The following is a 22,605-nucleotide window of genomic DNA, read 5'->3' as shown; positions in this document are numbered from 1 at the left end:
TTTAACTTAAATGAAGAGTACATCACACAAAATGCTGGGCTAGATGAATCGCAAGCTGGAATCAAGTTTGCTGGGAGAAATATCAACAACCTCAAATATGCAGATGATACCACTCTAATGGCAGAAAGTAAAGAGAAACTAAAGAGCCTCTTGATGATGGTGAAAGAGGAGAGTGAAAAAGTTGATTTGAAACTCAACATTCAAAAAATCTCCCACTTTCAATCTTTCCCAGCATCAGGGTCTTTTCCAATGAGTCAGTTCTTCACATCAGGTGGCCAAATTATTGGAGTTTCAGTTTTAGCATCAGTCCTTCCAGCGAATATTCAGGACTGATTTCCTTTAGGATGGACTGGTTGGATCTCCTTGAATTTCAGGAGACTCTCAAGAGTCTTCTCCAACACCACAGTTCAAAAGCATCAATTCATCGGTACTCAGCTTTCTTTATAGTCCAACTCTCACATCCATACATGACTATTGGAAAAACCATAGCTTTGACTAGATGGCCTCTAAGATCATGGCATTTGGTCCCATCACTTCATGGCAAATAATAAAGGGGGAAAAGTGGAAGCGGTGGCAGATTTTATTTTCTTTGGCTCCAAAATCACTGCAGTAGATGGTGACTGTAGCCATGAAATTAAAGGATCCTTGCTCCTAGGAAGGAAAGCTATGAGAAATCTAGACTGCATATTAAAAAGCATAGACATCACTTGGCCAACAAAGGACCATATATAGTCAAAACTATGGTTTTTCGAGTAGTCATGTATGCATATGAGAATTGGAGCATAAAGAAGGTTGAGTGCCAAAGAACTGATGCTTTTAATTTTTGGTGCTGGAAAAGGCACTTGGGAATCCCTTTGAATGCAAGGAGCTCAAACCAGTTAATCCTAAAGGAAATCAACCCTGAATATTTGTTGGAAGGACTGATGATACAAAAAATTTGGTGACCTGATACAAAGAGCTGACTCATTGGAAAAGACCCTGATGCTGGGAAAGATTTAAGGCAAAAGGAGAAGGGGGTAGCAGAGGATGAAATGGGTTACATAGCATCACTGACTCAATGGACATGAATTTAAGGAAGTCTGGGAGATGCAGAGGACAGAGGAGCTTGGAATGCTACTATGTTTGGGGCCACAGAGAGTCAGAAAGGATTTAGTGACCAAACAACAACAACAATTTATTATTATTGAAAAGAAAATATTTCACTGCCAAGAATAAAAATTAAAAATTGCTTAGAGTTACTGTATTAGTTGAGATGTGCAGAGAACCACTGGTACCAACCAGCTGTTAAAACAAACAAACAAACAAACAACACTTCCATATTTCCAAGTACAGGCCAGGAGAAAATAGTGGCATTACCAAAGTCTTTGATGCTTAGATAGAATACAGTTAGACTGACTTTTGGTATACATACCACTGATTACTCTGTATGCAGTTATGCAAACTATTCTCTGATGTCAGCACCTGCTGTTTAACAAGTGGCCATCTGCTTCTAAAAGTCTTGGTTGCTGCTGCTGCTGCTGCTGCTGCTAAGTTGCTTCAGTCATGTCCAACTCTGTGTGACCCCATAGATGGCAGCCCACCAGGCTCCCCCATCCCTGGGATTCTCCAGGCAAGAACACTGGAGTGGGTTGCCATTTCCTTCTCCAATGCATGAAAGTGAAAAGTGAAAGTGAAATCGCTCAGTCATGTCCGACTCTAAGTGACCCCATGGACTATAGCCTACCAGGCTCCTCCCACGGATTCTCCAGGCAAGAGTACTGGAGTGGGTTGCTATTGCCTTCTCCAAAAGGACTTGGTTAGGTTTGAGAAATAGGTTAGGTTTTGCCCTGCTGCAGATTTTGAAAATGTTTTCAGAGTGGGTCCCCTTTAGCAGATAGTATTTGTAAAACCCTAATGTAAGATTAGAACCTAGAAAGCATATTAAAAAGCAGAAACATTGCTTTGCCAACAAAGGTCTGCCTAGTAAAAGCTATGGTTTTTCCAGTAGTCATGTATGGATGTGAGAGCTGGACTATAAAGAAGGCCGAGCACCAAAGAAAAGATGCTTTTGGACTGTGGTGTTGGAGAAGACGCTCGAGAGTCTCCTGAACTTCAAGGAGATCGAACCAGTCCATCTTAAAGGAAATCAGTCCTGAATATTAATTGGAACGACTGATGCTAAAGCTGAAGATCCAGTACTTTGGCCACCTGATGTGATGAACTGACTCATTGGAAAAGACTCTGATGCTGGGAAAGATTGAAAGCATGAGGAGAATGGGACAACAGAGGATGAGATGGTTGGATGGCATCACCAACTTGAGCTTGAATAAGCTCTGGTAGTTGGTGATGGACAGGGAAGCTTGGTGTGCCCCAGTCCACGGGGTCGCAAAGAGTCAGACATGACTGAGTGACTGAACTGAACTGAATGTAAGATTGAACCCACCTATAAACCCAAGATATGTTTCTTTATTGTAACGCCCTGAATGAAATAGAGGACTTGATATATACTGCAATTAAAAATAAAATGTGTGGCTGTCTAAAATATAGTTAGTAGGCAGAATAACTAAACTCATTTTTTTTAGTTTTCAAAGTTATTTGAGAATTCACATATACTTTGATAGTTAATTTTTAGTAGCACCATTCTCTAAGGAGAACTCCAAAATCAGGAACTAAAGATATAGCTTAACCCTCAAAGCAAACAGGAGACTCAGGTCAGCCTAGCATAGACAAAAAATTGCTCCTGTGACAAAGATACAATGACACCAAGGAAGCTACTTCTTTTGTGTGTGCAGGTCATCCAAGCCTCTATTTAAGCAGAACTTCTGCAAACTTAAACAAAATTTTACAAACCAAATTTTTTTATAAGCACAATATTTCAGTTTATGTTGAAAAAAAATTTTTAAACTAACCAGGGCTTCACTTTTAGATGGCCTTCAAATTGTTTAATCAACATACAGAGTATATTTTTCATGAGCAGGTTCTTTATCTGAAGAATGGCAATAAAAAAGATAACTTGACTAATGGCTATAAGCTGTAATACCCTGATATATCAATAAAAAGAGGTAACCCAGAATGGACACCATGGATCTTAGATGGGATCCAAGGAAACTGGTCTATCCTTTTTCCAAGGTCCAGAATTTAGATATCCTAATATCATACATAAGGCTCTAATCATAAACTTGTTTCACCATAAACTTGCTTTCTCTGCTTCTGGTCCAGAAAACATTTTATAACAATGGTGAAATTTACATTAACTTCATGCATTTATGTGTTGACCGTAAAATCATTTCCTTTGACTTTTATACAAAAAATGACAGTCAAGTAAGTCTCCAATTCTCAAATGAAATATTTATAAAATCCCATAAAGATATCAAGATATATTACAAATGCAAGTCAAGAATATTAATTCAGGTCCTGATAATCTCAGAAAAAAAAATACACAAAATAGGCATGGGGAACTCAAGCATAATACAAGACAACAGGTAAGAAGATAGGAAGAGATTCCCAGTTATATTCCATAAAATACAAATTCCATTGAATGAGGACATCAGAACTGATTTCTAAAGAGGCATACAAGGGTCTTTTTCCTCTTCACCTCCATCATGACCATTAATATTTCTCCCCTTTTTGTTCTTGAAATGCAGTGAAATAAGCAGCAGAACATATAGGATATGTCTCACAGTATTCTCAAGCTTCTCCTGCAAACGTATTGACAGAATAAATCCTGGGAAAAGGGCCATCTGTACTGTAGTTTGTCTTTCGTGACTTTCTTTAAGGGAAAAATTATAGACTCTAAATATTCAGACATTATTATTCCTGTGTAGAATCAGATAGCTGGGCCCCAAAAGTTAATATCCCTTTGTAGAATCAGATAACCAGGCAATAGAGGGAAATAAGATACCTCCCCCTCAGTCTAGCAGTACCAGGCCACTAAAGTAAACCAGACTTCAGAAATAATAGTAAACAGCTAAGTATCTCAAGAAAACCATCAATGTAATATCAAAGAGAAAGAATGCAAGGAGCACTCAAGTGGAACCTGAGGGTAATCAAAGAGAGATAATCTGTATTGTTTAATGGAAAACCATAGATGTGAATAAAACTGATTATTTCAAAACTAATGAAAGAGAAACGACAAATAATGAAACTTTCAAAAAGAATTCATAGCCAAGGGATAAGGAAAACAAACCTATGCTTGAGAAAAACTTCATCTAATAAGGACATTTTAGTGACCATCTGCTTTGTATAATCACTTTAAATCAAGAAAAAAGCAACTTAGATAAGCAAGTGAAAAAATGAAATAAAATGTGTAAGAGACTAATGGGAAAAAAGTCACTTCAAGGTACAGAATATTAAAGAAAAATGGGTATCAGAAGAGTTCAACCAAGCCAAATAACAATGCTGGAATAAAAATTTGCATCCAAAACCAAAAACAACAAAAGTGACTCTATAGATTGTTAGATCGATGATGCAACATTCAAATCCCAGATAATAACATTATTAATAAAGTACTTTGATTCAAAAAAATGTTGATAGGAGTTTAAAGTTGTATAGCATTTTGGAAGGCTATATCCATTCAGGTCTTCTGCTCTTTTTTGTTATGTTTGTTTTTTTAATATTGAGTTGTATGAGTTGTTTATGTATTTTGCATATTAATCCCTTGTTGGTCATATCACTTATAAATGAAAGATTACACATCATGCCCAAGATTCCAAAAAATTATATGATGGTAGATGCCAAACCAGAACCTTCCCTGGTGGCTCAGAGGTTAAAGCGTCCGCCTGGAATGCAGGAGACCCGGGTTTGTTTCCTGAGTCGGGAAGATCCCCTGGAGAAGGAAATGGCAAACCCACTCCAGTACTCTTGCCTGGAGAATCCCATGGAGGGAAGAGCCTGGTTAGGCTACAGTCCACGGGGTCACAAAGAGTCAGACACGACTGAGCGACTTCACTTCACTTCAGTGTTTTATCCTATAGCAGTGTGGTACATTCTAAAATGCTTTGCATCTAGACAGAATAAATCTAAATTCCAAGATTCTCTTTTATAGCTGTATGGCTATGGCCATATGAAATAAATTGCAGTTAACTCATTTTAAAACAGGAAAGAAATAATTACTTCAGAGTATTATGGTGAAGATAACATATGAAGTACCACCCACAGTTGTTATAATCTTGTAAGTACTCAAATATTTATTGTTTTAAGTCAATAACTGTTCAGTTAACACTTACTATGATCCAGGCACAATGGCTAGATGTTGAGGCTTTAATGGTTTGCAAGACACATGTAGATTCTATCCATACAAAACTGAAAACCCAATAAGAGAGATAATAAAAACAATTACTATGAAGAAAACAGATGGATTGCAGTGGTAGAGAATAATGACAGTGGGAGATGGGTAGTGATAAAGGAGTAACTGAAGTAGTTAATGATGGTACACCAGCATGAGCAGATTGACCAGTCTAGATTTGAACCATTACAGCTTGAACTAGTATATTGACAATGAGGAAAGAGTTGACAGAAGGTGAGGTTGGGAAATAGAGTAAATATTATTTCTTGATAAGACGATAAGAGAGACTGAAAATAGTGGATGAGTCAGATTTCTGGCTTTATTAACTGGGTAGATTTCTGAGATCCTTATTAAAAAGTCCAAGTGAAGACCTCTGAGAAGCCTTTTGGATTTCAATCTGTAACTCAGTGAAGAGATAAAGCACAAGATGTAACTTTAGGTATTTATTAGTATATAGATGGTAGCTGAAGCAACGGAGATACACAGATCACTTAAGGATAGAAAGCATAAGTATGAAGAGGGATCAAGGTATAGCCCTGGAGCATTTGAATAGTGAGTTAAAAAAAAAAAACAAAAAAAACAATGCAAGACAGATAAAGGTTTTGTGAAATTGAAAAATCTTGAGTATGATATCACTTTAGTCAAGAGAAGATCATTTCTAGAGGAATTGGTTCATTGTGTTTAATAATCCATGAATATTTTTTAATCATAGTGAAAACAATGTTTGAAATTCATGTTTCTTTTCTTTTTGTCAGTGCAGATGGCTACCTCCCTTTCTTATGGGGTACATTTATCGATCTGGCCATTAATTAAAGAAACAAAAACCCACCAATGAATTCAAAATTAATTATATGGGGGCAAGTTTCTATTCCTCCATAAAAAGATCTTCTTTCACTGCATTCTTTTTTATTGTGGTAAAAACACAAATTTACACTTTTAATAACTTCTACTTGTACATTAAATTGTTAAATATGCTCATTATTGTACAATAGATCAAGAATTTTCATCTTGCAAGATGGATACTCTATATCCATTGAACAACAATTCCCTATATCCCCCTCTACCTAGTCCCTGGCAACCACCATCCTACTTCGTTTCCATAATTTTACTACTTTAGATGTCTCCTATGTGGATTCATACAGTACTTGTCCTTTTGTGATTGTCCTTTTATTCCACTTAGCATAATGTTCTAAAGGTTCATCCATATTGTCACATGTGACAAGATTTAAGATTAACATCCCAGTGTTTGTATATACTACATTTTCTTTATCCATTTATCCATTAATGTCTGGTGTGTCCGAGGTCATCTCTTTGTGATTTTGATTCTATTTCCCTGATGCTTAATAATGTTGAGCATATTTTTATGTGCTTGTTATCCATTTGCATATCTTCTTTGGACATATGTCTATTCAATCCCTTTGCTCAACTTTTAATTGGGTTATTTGATTTCTTAGAGTTGTAGGGGTTCTTTATAGATTCTGAATATTAGTCTCTTATCAGACATGGTTTGCAAACATTTTTTCCCATTTCATAGGTTACCTTTTCACTCTATTTTTTTTCCCCTTATGCTCAGCAGTTTATAAGGCTGATGTGCTCCTAGTTAATTCATTTTACTTTTGCTACCTGTGCTATTGAGGTCATGTTGAAGTTTCACTACACAATTTTTAATCTATTAACATTTCACTAAGTTTTTGTTTTTACTATTTTGAAAATGAGGACACTTAAATGTTAAACTGACATGTCCAGTGTACTTTTCATCTCTATTGAGAAATCGCAATAAGATTTTAGATTTTATGTTCAGTACAGGGTTTCAGAAATCCTTGGCAATAAACCCAGGCCTGTCTGGCCTACTCTAGCACAACTATGGCCTGCTTACATAATGGCCACTCTGTGGTGACATCAATAACATGTGTTCTACAATTCAGCGACTTGAGCAATCAACAGGATTTTACTGAGATCAAGAAATCAAGGACTGATTAAAGTATGAAAAATTAGGAAAAATGAATTAATATCACTTACAGATAGTTTATTATTTGAATGCACTGAAAGACAAGTCCTAAATCTACTACAACAAAAGTGTTCATCAAGGTCACTGTCCTAACCAATATACAGAAATCAATAGTCTTTCAATTGATAAATGATAGCTTAAAAATTAAATGAACCTCTAATTTCTAAAGAAACAAATGTGAAACATACAGAAGTAAACTCAATATGAAATGCATAAACTGTACTGAAGAAAGCTATAAAACTTAACTAAGACAGAAGACATTAGTAAATAGAGAAACATATTTTGCTTTTGGATTGGGAGATACAACATAGTAATAGTGCCAATTATTCAAAATTAAACTATAAATCTTATGCAATAGCACTTGAAATTTAAACAATTTGGGAACTTGAATAAATGAGAGTAAAATTTATGTGGAAATAACATTAGAGCTTACCCAGCAAAATTTTGAGAAAGGAGACTGACTGGGCCCATCAAGTCTACTAGATATTAAAATTAATTACAAAGCTGCAATAATTAAGGCAGTATGTTAGTGGCTCAAGAATAGACTTGACAGATTGTTCTAACTGAAAAGAGTATAGAAATAGGTTTTCCTTTAAATATAGAATCATTTAAAAATAGAAACTTGAGTTGTACCTGAAGTTAAGCCTCTTAGAGGTTCAATGAAGACTGAACTAAAAATCTCATTTCTTGATTGGCCATCAGCCCAAAATTTAATTAAGGCAACTCTTAATATTAAGTGGCAATCCCTACCAAAGTACTGATAATCCCTTCTACTCAATACAATTTTTATTTCCACTGCCATACATCTAGACTTTATTCATATGCTGTTTTTCTCTCTCGCTTGAGATATATATATATATATATATATATATATATATATAGAGAGAGAGAGAGAGAGAGAGAGACTACATATATGTGTATATATATAGTTGCAAGAATATAAGATAAATATGCTCAATATTAATAGCATTTCATGAACATTTTCCCATTTTTCCATATAACCCTAATAATGAGTAATTTAACAGTTCTATATCATTCTAGAGTGAAAATGTTTTTAAAATTTAATTTGTTCTATATTCAATTTTTTCAGTTCATTAAATAAACAGCATAAAGCTGTTTATCACTTCCAATTATTCTCTTGTAATATATTTTGGAAGGTACATTTCTATAACAAATGTTTAAGTAAATTACCATCTGAAACGATGGTATGAATGTACATTAAGGTGTTTAACTACATTTTCATCATGTATTTACTTTTTCCATTTCCATAGTGAAAAGATCTTGATCGTATCTTAATCCAAGTTGCACAAATTGATAGTGATGCTGACCAATTTTATATTATTTATGTAGATAATTTTAATTATTATCCACATATGCATTTGTTTCTCTATATATCAGAGGTTAAGTACAAATCATTCACTGTTAAACCAGAAAACTTAGTCATGTTATATCTGATAGAAAACTTTTCAATTAACCAGTGATGAGCCCAATAAAAATTAACATGATCCAAAAGGATACACGTACTCCAACATACCTTGCAGCGTTGTTTACAATTGCCAAGACGTGAAAGTAATGTAAAAGTCCATCGACTGCAGAATAGATAAAGAAGATGTGGTACAATTATACAATGGAATATTACTTAACCATTAAAAAAGAATGAAATAATGCCATCTGCAGCAACATGGATGGACCTGGAGACTGTCATAATGAGTGAAGTCAATCAGAAGGAGAAATATCATATGGCATCCCTTAAATGTGGGATCTAAAAAATTATACAAATGAATTTATTTACAAAACAGAAAGACTCAGAGTATGAACTTATCATTGAGGTAGTGGGAGGGAGCAGTGGGAAGGACAGAGGGAAGGGATAGTTAAGGAGTTTGGCTGAACATGTACACACTACTATATTTAAACTGGAAAACCAACAAGGACCTATACCATATAGCACATGGGACTCTGCTCAATGTTATGTGGCAGCCTGGATGGGAGGGGAGTTTGGGGGAGAATGGATACCTGTATATGTATGGCTGAGTCCCTTCACTGTTCATCTGAAACTATTACAACATTGTTAATCTGCAATGCATGTGTGCATGCTGTCACTTCAGTCATGTCCAACTCTTTGTGACCCTGTGAACCATAGCCCACCAGGCTCCTCTGTCCAAGAGAGTCTCCAGGCAAGAATACTGGAGTGGGTTGCCATGCCCTCCTCAAGGGGATCTTCCCAACCCAGGAGTTGAATCTGTGTCTCTTATATCTCCTGCATTGGTAGATGAGTTCTTTACCACTAGTGCCACCTGGGAAGCCCTAATTAGCAATATTCCAACAAAATATAAAGTTTAAAAAAAACTTAACTTTATAAAAAATATTAATGGAAATTACAGATTTCCAAAAAATATATACAAATGCTTTAAAAAAAAAAAGATCAAACAGCAAAAAGCTAAAAATACCTAAGTGATGAAAATGTAGGAGGGGAATGGGAAGACAAAAACTTAGGTAAAGGGTTCTCAGGAGTAGTCCTGACAGCTTGTCCTTATAATAAAGAGACATCTAGGAAAGAGCAGAAGAGAACAACAAACTGCTTTCTAGAAAAAGATGAATTACTAACACTGACTCAAGGACAAACAGAAAATCCGAGACCTATAATCATTTTACAATTTCATTAGTATTCAAAAATCACTAATAAAGCACCATACTATTGTTAGCAAACATTCTAAGGATAAATAATTTATGTAGGATAGAGTTTAAGAGCAGAGATTCTGAAGAGCTGCTAGATTCATTTTATTAAGCCAATTCAACCTCCATACAAAACCAGATAAGCATAATATATGAAAGGAAAATAATTGGCAAACTTCATAGTAATTGAACATTTTTGCAAAAATCTAATGTGCAGAATACCCAGTGAAACATTTATGTAAATTTTGGCCATAAACCAAATATAGGACTATTTGTGCTATGTATAACTGCCAATATAATACATGCATTTAAAAATGTGGATATAAAGGCTCATCTTAGCTTCAGGAGAGTGGTTAATTTGGACAGAGATGAAGAAAGGGATCAGGGAAGGTAATAAAGTAGGTTTCAACTGTGTATCTACTTTTTAAAATAAAATTCCAATGCAAATACTGCAAATGTTAACATTTGTCCAACATGAGTTAGGTCACATATGTTTATTATTCTTTGAGCTTTTCTACAAGTTTGAAAACTTTCATAATGAGAACTGTGAATACAGACTGTTGATCTCCATAACAAGAGAAACCTCAAATGATTTCTCTCCTGATCCCATTCCAGTCAATTTAAGAGGAAGAGACATTGGAAACTGCAAGTATAAATAACCGTTTCAAAAGGTTTTACTTTAAGGGGGAACAGAGCAATATTGAAATAGGTGGAGGGAGATAAAGGGTCCAAAGAAAGGCTATGGAAACCTGGCAGGAATAGTATATTTTATGCTGAGGGAAATATGCAGCAGTGCAAAAGCTAATTCAAGAGAGGGAGGAATTTCTGGAAGTATGTCCTCAACTAGGTGAAGGGGAATGAGATTTACTATGGTAGACAGGTCAACTGTAGACACAGATGCAGGTAGTTGATAATGATGTTGGGGCTTGTAGAAGTTGTCTTCTGATTGCTTGGCTTTTCTTGATTAGGTAGGAATACATAAAGGAAGTGGAATATGAAAGGTGGTAGTACTTCCAGGCAGTATTAAAGAATCATCTGAGGAAAGGTGTTATGAATTTTAAGTGAAAACTATTGTATGCTTAAGTGTTTTTCAACAGTCACCTTCAGCTACAGGAGTATAGGTGGGGAAGAATCTAAGTTAAAATGAGGGTTTTGCTTTTTCCCTGGATGACTAGAGAGGGCAAGAGGGACAAGAAAGTTGAGTATAAGCAAGTGATTACAATGACAGACCTTGGAACTGAAGCTGAGTATTCAGAAGATAAGGACATGGGGCAGGTGAAGGACAAGATAAAGGTGACAGAATCAATGGGTTTGAGGTCCCAATGAGGGTTAAATATGGTTGGAAGTGTGTAAGAGAGAGGGTGACTTGAAAATACAGGGGTTCTTGGTCACAGACTGAGATTTGTGAAATGGAATTTATAGAGGGCTCTCAGTTTATTGGTAATGACGCTCTCTAGAAGAGTAACATGGGAGTGAGCGGCTAAGGCAGAGTGGAGGACAAGATCCTTTGGTGAAGAAGGAAGTAAGTCATGTATATTGGGAAGATCACCCATGGGGATATTAAAATCAAGGATTATGATAGGAGTTATGACAAGCTGGTTTTAGCCAAGATGAAAAATCCCCATATTCCAGGTCTCCCCTTGGACAACTAAAAAATCCCACAACAAAAGGAAAATGGAAGGCTATAAAAGCCTTTAAAAGGTTGAGAAAAGACTGCATAGGGACCTTGAAACTTGAGGAATGACACGGTAGTGTGTTCTGTTTTGTAATTGTTTCCATGTATCCTGAACAGGGCACCTAAGAAGCCTTCAACCCTAGCCATCAACAGGCACAGATAAAAATGATTTTTAAAAAGCCTGTTTCCCCGAGCCAAAGGACTTGAAAAACAACAGCTTCAGAACAGAAAGCCTTTTAGACAATACCCATCTGGCTCCAGTCAAAACACCAATGCACAGCCCCTTTTCTGGTTTCAGCTGGCCTGAGGAGGAAATCCATATTCTTAACATTTCCCCCCCAACTGCACAAACAAGCTGGTGAGTGTCCCTGTTCCCCTAGTGATGCAGTGTTGGTAAAACCATGAGGAGATCACATCACCCAGCCCACACTTAGAGGCAGGCGATGGTCTGATTGATCGCCTAAGTTAGAATAGGTGCAGCTGAGCAAGGAGCTGCTCTTTCATCACCTACCCAATAGAATTACGTGGTACTGTTAGCACAGATAAGCAAGCTGAGCTTCAACTCCCACATAGCCACAAGCAGACTTCACAATGATGTGTGAGTCACAGCCAATCAGCACTCTTCTTCCCTCCGCCCATCCCAAGTTTCAGCAGATCTAGCATGTAACTGACCCTCCACCCTCAGTTGGCAGCAACAAGACTCAAGGAGGTGGTAAGGGGAGTGGAAACAATTTTGCCTCCCCCCACCGGCTGGTGTCAGTGAGGCCCAATGAGGAATTTAGCATCCACACTCAACTGGAAGCAACAGACACACTGAACAATATGGTGTGAGGCAGTGTGATTCAGCATGACCGTGCTTCTCCCTGCCCTTGTGTCAGTGAGTAGGACACTGAACACCCACAGCCAAGCAGCATCAGTAAGGTATAAGGAAGTGCTGCCAGGTGAGGCTAACAATTTTACATCCCCCTCCCTCAGTGGCATGAGCCCAGGGTGCAACTGAGCTTACACCACAAAGAAGGACCAAGGAATGAGACATTGTAAATTGGGCCCCAACTTCTGTGAGGTGGTCAGTAATCCTAGTGGGCAAGCTGAATTTCTACTCTATGCATGCATCACAAGTCTGTTTGTCAAGACTCCACATTTGCTGGAAAGGTGTTGGTGAGACCCAGGAAGTTGAACCCATGCACCCACTAGAATCTTGCACTACATCTTGACAGGGGAAGTCCTTGCTAAGAGGCACTATTAAATATGATCCACAGTATTGGAATTCAATATCTTAGTCTGTTCAGACTGCTGTGACAGGATATCAAAGATTAGATGGATTCAGTTCAGTCACTTAGTCATGTCTGACTCTTTGCGATCTCATGAATTGCAGCATGCCAGGCCTCCATGTCCATCACCAATTCCTGGAGTTTACTCAAACTCATGTCCATTGAGTTGGTGATGCCATCCAACCATCTCATCCTCTGTTGTCCCCTTCTCTGCCTGCTTTCAATCTTTCCCAGCATCAGGGTCTTTTCAGATGACTGAGCTCTTCCAATTAGGTGGCCAAAATATTGGAGTTTCTGTTTCAGCGTTAGTCTGTCCAATGAATATTCAGCACAGATTTCCTTTAGGATGGGCTGGTTGAATCTCCTTGCAGTCCAAGGGACTCTCAAGAGTCTCCTCCAACACCACAGTTCAAAAGCATCAATTATTTGGCACTCAGCCTTCTTTATAGTCCAGCTCTGACATCCATACATAACTACTGGCAAAACCATAGCTTTGACTAGACAGACCTTTGTTGGCAAAGTAGTGTCTCTGCTTTTTAACATGCTGTCTAGGTTGATCATAACTTTTCTTCCAAGGAGCAAGCATCTTTTTAATTTCATGATTTTGGAGCCTCCCAAAAATAAAGTCTGTCAGTGTTTCCATTGTTTCCCCATCTATTTGCCATGAAGAATTACTCACAGTTCTGAAGGCCAGAGTCCTAGATCAAGGTGCCAGCAGATCTCGTACCTGGGTCATAGATAGCAGTCTTTTCACTGTGTCTCACATGGAGGAAGGGGTAAGTAATCTCTCTGGGGCCTCTTTAATGAAGACATAGATCTGGTTCATCAAGGCTCTGCCCTTGTGTCCTAATCACCAACTTCCCAAAGATCTCACCTCCAGATAACAGCATGTAGGGAATTTGGTTTCAACATATGAACTTCCAGGTAACACAAACATTCAGTTTATAGCAACATTCCCCCAAAGCTAGGATATAAAAATAAATTTAATCAAGAACCAGGAAAAAATAAACTCAACACAAATCAGAAAAAGCAACCAAAAAATCCCAAAGACATACAATGTATGTTCTCCAACCACAGAGGAATCTAACTGGAAGGTAACAATGTCAAAAAATTCTTTAATGACTTGAAAATTAAACACATATAAATAATCCCCGAGTCAAAGAATAATTCTTAAGGAACATAGAAATGCATAGAGCTTAATGACAATGAAAATATCATATGTCAAATTACATAGGACACAGCTAAAGCAGTGCAGAGTTAAATTTTTAACACTAAATCCTTAGATTAGAAAGGAATAATCAAAAATCAGTAATTTCCCACATCAAGAAATTAGCAAAGGGAAAAATAAATTCTATGCAGGAAGAAAGTAAACAAAAGGAAAATAAATTAATAAATTGGAAATAAAGAGCTATAGAGAAGAATCAACAGAAAAGCTGTTTTTTTAAGTATCAGTAAAACTGACAGATCTCTAAAGAGACCAATAATTTAAAATTTTAAAAACATAGAATTCCAACATCAAGAATGGAAAAAGGTAATATCACTATGGATCCTGCAGTCATAATAAGGATAATAAGGGAATGTCAAGAACAACTGTAGGTACACACATAAATTGGAAACTGGGGAGAAATGGACAAATTCCTTGCAAACCACAAACTCAGACTACTGAAGTTCAACCAAGGTTAAGCAGACATTCCGAGTCGTCCTCCAACCATTAAAGAAGTTGAATTTGCAATTAAAGAACTCCTGCAAAGGAGATCTTCAGGCCCAGATGGTTCACAGGAGAATTCCACCAAATATTTAAAAGGGAATTGACTCCAAATTTACATAATTTCTTTTAGAAAGCTGAAGAAGAGTCACTCCCCAACTCACCTTATGAAGTTAGTGTTACCCTGTTACTAATATCAGGCTGAAGTAGAAAGGAAAAAGAGAAAAGGGAGCCCTCTTACACTGTTGGTGGGAATGCAAACTAGTACAGCCACTATGGAGAACAGTGTGGAGATTCCTTAAAAAATTGCAAATAGAACTGCCTTATAACCCAGTAATCCCACTGCTGGGCATACACACCAAGGAAACCAGAATTGAAAGAGACACGTGTACCCCAATGTTCATCACAGCACTGTTTGTACTAGCCAGGACATGGAAACAACCTAGATGTCCATCAGCAGATGAATGGGTAAGAAAGCTGTGGTACATATACACAATGGAATATTACTCAGCCATTAAAAAGAATACCTCAGTTCTAATGAGGTGGATGAAACTGGAGCCTATTATACAGAGTGAAGTAAGCCAGAAAGAAAAACACCAATATAGTATACTAACACATATATATGGAATTTAGAAAGATGGTAATGATAACCCTGTATGTGAGATAGCAAAAGAGACACAGATGTATAAAATGGACTTTTGGACACGGTGGGAGAGGGAGAGGGTGGGATGATTTGGGAGGATGGCATTGAAACATGTATATTATCATGTAAGAAACGAATCGCCAGTCTATGTTTGATGCAGGATACAGGATGCTTGGGGCTTGTGCACGGGGAAGATCCAGAGAGATGATATGGGGTGGGAGGTGGGAGGGGGGTTCAGGATTGGGAACTCATGTATACCCGTGATGGATTCATGTCAATGTATGGCAAAACCAATACAGTATTGTAAAGCAAAATAAAGTAAAAATAAAAATTTAAAATAGAAAAAAATAATAATAATAAATAAAAATAAAAACAGGTGCCATTAGAAAGAAAATAACCTACTAGGTTAATTTATTTTTATTATTATGATTCTCCTTGGGAATTAAAAATAGAGTACTTCTGGAGAAACTGATAAACCTGTGATTTATCTTAATAAAAGACTTCTTATGGATATCTTAAAAAAATAGAAATAAGTGAAAAGGGAAAAACTATAGGTCGATATCTCAAACAAAGCTGCCAAATTCATCAACAAAATATTTGAAAATCAATCCTGGCAAAGATAATTACCATGAGCAAGTTGCTTTTATTCTAAGTGTGTAAAACTAGTTCAACATTTGAAAGGTTAGTTAATGTAATCCACCATATCAACAAGATTAAGAAGAAAAATCACATAACTTTACTAACTGTAGAACAAACATTTGATAAAATCCAATGCGTATCACAATTAAAAAAAAAAAAAAAAAACAACCTCAGCCAACCAGGAGAAGAGCATGTTTTTCATTCTCACAGATAGCCCACATCTCAGAACCAACAATAATACATCAAATACTTTCCTGTTTTTGGAATATTTTTGACTTACCATTTGCTGCACCTCCCTTACCTCTATGTCTGATGCATCTCTGACGTTCTTTGGCCATCCTCTCCTATTTATAAGATATGTGATTACATTGTGCCCACCTGGAAAAGGTAGGCTCCACTCCTAATTTAAGGTCACCTGATGACTAACCTAATTATATCTGCAAATTGCTTCACAGCAGTACCTAGTTTAGTACTTGATTGAATAACGAGGTATAGCAACCTTGGAAATTTAAAGTTATGCCTAAAAAATGGCAATAAGTGTCAAATTCAGAAAAATCTCCATATGGACAGGACAGGAAGTCTTAAAGGATGAATTCTATTTAACTATCTTCCTTTTTTTCTATTCCTATATTTATTAAATACTTCCTGAATATATGTACTCAGATTGTGCCAGATGAAAGGGATAAAGAGGTGAATAAAATCCAGTCTCTGACTTTGTGGATCTGGTAATCTTGCAGCAAATACCTAGAGGTAAAATTTTGTGGTGGATCCCAAGACATGAAAAGACATGATGCAAGAAGAAGAATGCATTGGGCCAAGTGCTGTGACAGCTAAAAAGAGGGGCACCTGACCCAGATTAAAGAAGAACAAAGTTTACAATATACAGTTTTCCAGACTTAAGGTTATATCTAAGAAATGGGAGGCAAGTGAAGAAATCTTAAGGCAGGGTATGTGAAGCCTGGATAGAGATCACAGGGATATCAAAAAAAAAAAAAAGCGTATAGCTCAATGGGAATGGTTTTGATGGGATGTTGGAGAAGGACAGTAATACTCCAGGTTTCTGGTCCATAGTAACCATCCTTGCTGTGTTTCTTATCTGAAATATATAAGATAAATGTTTCTATTTTTAAAATTAATTTATTTTTTATTGAAGGATAATTGGTTTACAGAATTTTGCTGTTTTCTGTCAAACCGAAGAATTTATTTACAGGGAAACAATGGAGAAACAGACATGGGAGAGGGGAGGAGAGGATGAGATGTATGGAAATGTTTGTATTTTATTAGCAATAACTTTTAAAATTATAATTGTTGATAGTAAATTTTCTTTCTGTCATTCTTTTAACTATTGAAAGGAAAGAGGTATGTTGAAAGTTAGGTAACATTGAGTTATACAAACAAAACAAATATTTTCCTGTGACCTCTGGGCACATATTTAAGTCCATCATTTATAGGAACCACTGCAGTGCCCAGTTTATACAGTTCACACTACTGGGATCCTATTTTTCCTCCCCAAATAAAATCTTCCTTCATAAGGACTTTTCTTTTTATTTTTAACTTCTCTTAGGAGGAACAGCTTGGGGTGAGGAGACATTTCACTGTGGGGCAAGTGAAAGACTCCTGAAGAAAACAGTAGGAGTGACTATTTTGACATTGACCATACTGTCTTAAAATGTTTTGGATGAAAAAAAAAAAAAAAAGGCCCATGAAAATAAAATCCAATCCAGCACCAAATATCCTGGTGCCAGGTCAGGAAAACATTGTATTTAGTGCACATGTAATCTAACTAGCTATATTCAAAAGGTTCTAGAGATATTATTTTAGGTATAATGTGTGTCGTGATCTTCAATTTAAGTCTGAATTTGGCAATAAGGAGTTCGTGATTTGAGCCACAGTCAGCTCTCAGTCTTACTTTTGCTTATTGTATAGAGGTTCTCCATCTCTGGCTGCAAAGAATATAATCAATCTGACTTCAGGATGTGTAGAGTATTCTCTTTGGAGAAGGCAATGGCAACCCACTCCAGTACTTTTGCCTGGAAAATCCCATGGGCGGAGGATCCTGGTTGGCTGCAGTCCATGGGGTCGCTAAGAGTCAGACATGACTGAGAAACTTCACTTTCACTCTTCACTTTCATGCATTGGAGAAGGAAATGGCAACCCACTCCAGTGTACTTGCCTGGAGAATCCCAGGGACGTGGAAGCCTGGTGGGCTGCTGTCTATGGGGTTGCATAGAGTCAGACACGACTGAAGTGACTTAGCAGCAACAGTAGCAGCAGAGTCTTCTCTTGTGTTGTTGGAGGAGGGTGTGTGCTATGACCAGTGTGTTCTCATAGCAAAAATCTACTAGCCTTTGCCCTGTGTCATTCTGTACTCCAAGGCCAAATTTGCCTGTTACTCCAGGTATTTCTTGACTACCTACGTTTAGCATTTCAGTCCCCAATAATGAAAAAGACATCTTCTTTGGGTGTTAGTTCTAGAAGGTCTTGTAGGTCTTCACAGAACTTTTCAAATTTAGTTTCTTCAGCATTACTGGTTGGGGCATAGACTTGGATTACTGTGATATTGAATGGTTTACCTTGAAAATGAACAGAGATCATTCTGTCGTTTTTGAGATTGCATCCAAGTACTGCATTTCAGGCTCTTTTCTTGACTATGATGGCTACTCCATTTCTTCTAAGGGATTCTTGCCCACAGTAGTAGATATAATGGTCATCTGAGTTAAATTCACCCATTCCAGTCCATTTTAGCTCGCTTATTCCTAAAATGTCAACGTTCACCCTTGCCATCTCCTGTATGACCACTTCCAATTTGCCTTGATTCATGGACCTGATATTCCAGGTTCCTATGCAATATTGCTCTTTACAGCATTGGGCTTTACTTCCATCACCAGTCACAGCTGGGTGTTGTTTTTTGTTTGGCTCCGTCTCTTCATTCTTTCTGGAGTTATTTCTCCACTGATCTCCAGTAGCATAATGGAAACATACTGACCTGGGGAGTTCATCTTTCAGTGTCCTATCTTTTTGCCTTTTCATACTGTTCATGGGGTTCTCAAGGCAAAAATAAAGAAGTGGTTTGCCATTCCCTCTCTGGTGGGTAATCTTTTGTCAGAACTCTCTACCTTGACCCGTCTGTCTTAGGTGGGCCTACACGGCATGGCTCAGAGTTTCATTGAGTTAGACAAGGCTGTGGTCCATGTGATCAGATTGGTTAGTTTTTTCTGATTGTGATTTTCAGTCTGTCTGCCCTCTGATGGAGAAGGATAAGAGGGTTATGGAAGCTTTTTGATGGGAGAGATTGAGGGGGGAAGGAGTTCTTTTTCTGATGGGTGAGGCCATGCTCAGTAAATCTGAAAAAAAATGAAGAAAGTAGGGAAAACCACTAGACCATTCAGGTATGATCTAAATCAAATCCCTTAAAATTATACAGTTAAAGTGAGAAATAGATTCAAGGGATTAGATCTGATAGAGTGCCTGAAGAACTATGGATGGAGGTTCATGACATTTTATAGGAGGCAGGGATCAAGACCATCCCCAAGAAAAAGAAGTGCAAACGGCAAAATGGTTGTTTGAGGAGGCCTTATAAATAGCTTAGAAAAGAAGAGAAGTGAAAGGCAAAGGAGAAAAGGAAAGATATACCCATTTGAATGCAGAGTTCCAAAGAATAGCAAGGAGAGATAAGAAAGCCTTCCTCAGTGATCAGTTCAAAGAAATAGAGGAAAATAATAAAATGGGAAAGAATAGAGATCTCTTCAAGAACATTAGAGATGCCAAAGAAATATTTCATACAAAGATGGGCACAATAAAGTACAGAAATGGTATGGACCTAACAGAAGCAGAAGATATTAAGAAGTGGCAAGAATCCAGAGAAGAACTATAGAAGAAAGATCTTCACGGCCCAAATAATTATGATGGTGTGATCCCTCACATAGAGCCAGACATCCTGGAAAATGAAGTCAAATGGGCCTAAGGATGCATCACTACAAATAAATCTAGTGGAGGTGATGGAATTCCAAATGAGCTACTTCAAATCCTAAAAGATGATGCTGTGAAAGTGCTGCACTCCATATGCCAGCAAATTTGGAAAACTCAGCCATGGCCACAAGAGTGTAAAAGGTCAGATTTCATTCCAATCCCTAAGAAAGGCAATGCCCAAAATGCTCAAACTACCACACAATTGCACTCATCTCACAAACTAGCAAAGTAATGTTCAAAATTCTCTTAGCCAGGCTTCAGCAGAACATGAACCATGAACTTCCAGATGTGCACGCTGGATTTAGAAAAGCAGAGGAACCAGAGATCAAATTGATAACGTCTGTTGCATCATCAAAAAATAAAGAGAGTTCCAGAAAAACATCTACTTTATTGACTATGCAAAAGCCTTTGACTGTGTGGATCACAATAAACTGTGAAAAATTTTGAAAAAGATGAGAATATGTGACCACCTGACCTGCCTCCTGAGAAATCTGTATGCAGGTTAGGAAGCAACAGTTAGAACTGGACATGGAAAAACAGACTGGTTCCAAATAGGGAAAGGAGTATGTCAAAGCTGTATATTGTCACCCTGCTTATTTAACTTATATGCAGAGTACATCCCAAGAAATGCTGGGCTGCGTGAAGCACAAGCTGGAATCAAGATTGCTGGGAGAAATATCAATAACCTCAGATATGAAGATGACACCACCCTTATGGCAGAAAGCGAAGAAGAACTAAAGAGCCTCTTGATGAAAGTGAAAGAGGAGAGGGAAAAAGTTGTTTTAAAACTCAACATTCAGAAAACTAAGATTATGGCATCTGGTCCCATCACTTCATGGCGAATAGATGGGGAACAGTGACAGACTTTATTTTCTTGGGCTCCAAAATCACTGCAGATGGTGACTGCAGCCATGAAATTAAAAGATGCTTGCTCCTTGGAAGAAAAGTTGTGACCAACCTAGACAGCCTATTAAAAAGCAGAGACATTACTTTGCTAACAAATGTCTGTCTATTCAAAGCCATGATTTTTCCCGTAGTTGTGTATGGATGTGAGAGTTGGACTATAAAGAAAGCTGAGCACCGAAGAATTGATGCTTTTGAACTGTGGTGTTGGAGAAGACTCTTGAGAATCCCTTGAACTGCAAGGAGATCCAATCAGTCCATCCTAAAGGGAATCAGTCCTGAATATTCATTGGAAGGATTGATACTGAAGCTGAAGCTCCAACACTTTGACCACCTGACATGAAGAACTGAGTCATTTGAAAAGACCCTGATGCTGGGAAAGATTGAAAGCGGAAGGATAAGGGAATGACAAAGGATGAGATGTGTGAATGGCATCATCGACTCAAAGGGCATGAAGTTGAGAAAGCTCCTGGAGTTGGTGATGGACAGGGAAGCCTGTCCTACTTCTGTCTATCAGGTCGCAAAGAGTCAGACACAACTCTGCAACTGAACTGAACTGAACTATGTGTCATGAATACTTTCCAAATGATTTAAGGCTTCATCACTCTTAAATGGACTTCCCAGGTGACACTAATGGTATAGAACCCATCATCCAATGCAGCAGACATAAGAGATGCAGGTTTGATCCCTGGGTCAAGAAGAATCCCTGAAGGGCATAGCGATCCACCCCAGTATTCTTGCCTGGAGAAGCCCATGAATACAGCAGCCTGACAGGCTACAGTCCATAGGGTCACACAGAAGCAACTTAGCACACCCACACACTTAAATAGTGCAAAATGAGAGATGGTTAGACAGAGGCCATTTTAACATTCAGTTCCAGTTCTAGTTCTTCCAGGAAGTCTTCCCTGACCCTGCTCTCTTTCAGCTATTAACGCTGAGCCAGGTGGCTCCTCTTGTTCTGTCTGACCATAAGGCCCAGTGCTTCTTTCTGTTGTAGCATATGTCTCCTGAAGGTGGGAGAATGTTGGTATTTTAAGATGGACCTTAGTTCCCACATGAACAATTGAAATGAATATACTTGAAAGTGAAAATTGCTCAGTTGTGCCTGACCCTTCACTGTCATGATCTTCATAGACCGGGACCTGGGGACTGGAGTCAATGAGAAGAAGGATGCAGGGGACACAAGTCTCGAGTGAAACAAGGGTACTTTATTTGCAGAAATGCATGCTTATATATCTTCAATAAAATGATTACTCAGCCATTAAAAAGAATGAAATTCCACCAGTTGCAAAAAAATGGATAGTCCTAAAAGGTCAATGAAGGGAGGCACTGAAGGGAATCCAAGCAGATACTCTTTCCCATGATCTCAGTCCTGAGAACTGCGTGCAGCTCTGCTTGTTCCTGTTTTCCAGGAATTGATAAGGAACAGAGAGTCCTTGAGAAACAGCACACAAAGGAAGAAAACAACCTATTGGATCCCTTAAGGTTGAACATCCCCTGACACTTCGTGACTCTATGGACTATCTAGTCCATGAAACTCTCCAGGCAAGAATATTGGAGTGTGTAGCCTTTCCCTTCTCAAGAGGATCTTCCCAACCCAGGGATCGAATTGAGGTGTCTGGATTGTGGGAGGATTATTTACCAGCTGAGCCACAAGGGAAGCCCAAAATACTGGAGTGGGTAGCCTATCCCTTCTCCAGCAGATCTTCTCAACCCAGAAATTGAACCAGGGTCTCCTGCATTGCAGGTGGATTCTTTACCAACTGACGTATCAGGGAACCCCTGAATATACTTGAGAATTGAGGTAAATCCCACATTGGGCCCCTGGTCTGTGAAGTAAGTACTGTCATGTTAGG

The 22,605-nt window shown here is 37.9% G+C and overlaps 1 pseudogene; it reads right to left on the bottom strand.

Moving 5' to 3' along the window:
- LOC138071670 (tRNA pseudouridine(38/39) synthase-like) overlaps positions 1-22,605 on the bottom strand; it is a 143,745-nt pseudogene that overhangs the window by 108,381 nt on the left and 12,759 nt on the right.

This window comes from Capricornis sumatraensis, chromosome X (assembly GCF_032405125.1).
Source record: "Capricornis sumatraensis isolate serow.1 chromosome X, serow.2, whole genome shotgun sequence".
Classification (NCBI taxonomy): Eukaryota; Metazoa; Chordata; class Mammalia; order Artiodactyla; family Bovidae; genus Capricornis; species Capricornis sumatraensis.
Note: the sequence above shows the minus strand (reverse complement) of the source record. Positions and strands in the feature narration are given on the sequence as shown.